This window comes from Zingiber officinale, chromosome 1A (assembly GCF_018446385.1).
Source record: "Zingiber officinale cultivar Zhangliang chromosome 1A, Zo_v1.1, whole genome shotgun sequence".
NCBI classification, from domain to species: domain Eukaryota; kingdom Viridiplantae; phylum Streptophyta; class Magnoliopsida; order Zingiberales; family Zingiberaceae; genus Zingiber; species Zingiber officinale.
Window position 1 is genome coordinate 186,478,603 of NC_055987.1, and position 1,189 is coordinate 186,479,791.

The following is a 1,189-nucleotide window of genomic DNA, read 5'->3' on the forward strand; positions in this document are numbered from 1 at the left end:
ACCGGAGGTACACGAGTCTTCTGTTTCTGAAACACCTCTTCATCTATTCCCTCGCCTGACTTGAGCGTCGGAGGGCCGTCGCCGGGACACCCCTCCCGGCCCGGTTTTGTTGCAGGTTTGCCGGAGGACTCGAGGATCCAGCAGGGAGCGCCACATCCCCAGCGTTCGTTGACCCCTGGTTCGGACAGGATCATCGATCATTGTCCATCTAATATATTGTCGTCAACACCGAATGTCTGCTCTACAATAACAGTTAACACCAGACAAGTTAAAATTTTTTTGGTGATCACAGAGACGATAAGAAAGCATTAAGCCTTCTGTGACCACCATTTTATATAGGATATCGAAATTTTCACAATCTGCTTCATTAAAATCAAAAGAAGTCATAAAATAATTCTCAAATTCTTGTGTGAAACTTGAGGATCCTCATGAACGTTTCGTCCATTATTTTAATAAAAGTTGTGATTTTATAAGTTTTAGATTTCTAATAGTAGTTTATTATGTTTCAGAAACATTAATTTGTATTCCATATTTTATATAATATTGATTATAAATATCATATAAATAAATTCTAATATTATATATAAAATAAAAATATTTTTTTATTTAGTTTTCATAACTAATATATAAAAAAAGATAAAACTCATTATTAATACTAGTCATCGGTCACACGAGTTGTATATGTAATATAATATATGAATACACATAAATTAGTACATCAGACCCATAAAAGGGCGATGTCAATCCCATAGTGCAACACAAGGGCGACGTCAATCCCATGAAGTAGTGCAACACAAGGGCGACGCCAATCCCATGCAGTAGTGTAACGCAAGGGCAACTCAAGAACCCCAGCAGTAAGCTACTATAACGAACTCTCTCTCATAAAAAATGAATTTAATTTTTTATATCAGATATTAAACTTATAAGAATAAATACTACACTTGATCTTAGCCAAAAAGCCAAGAAAGATATGCTTTCTAGCGTCGCAGAGTCAAGGTATTTCATGAAGCTTCTCCACTAAAGGGTTGTCAATCCTAAGATGTGAGACTTAAAAAATAATGACAATGCATATTTTTTATATAAAATAACTAGAGAAAATTACTAATAAGTCTTAAAGTTATTTTAAGTGTGAAAAGAAAAAAGGACATTAACGTAATTTAATTTTATACTTCACCAAAATTAGTTATTA

General features: G+C 34.0%; 1 pseudogene; it reads right to left on the reverse strand.

The window, feature by feature from the left end:
- Positions 1 to 795: 795 nt before the first annotated feature.
- Positions 796 to 972, reverse strand: LOC122039152 (annotated as a pseudogene).
- Between the last annotated feature and the right edge of the window lie 217 nt (positions 973 to 1,189).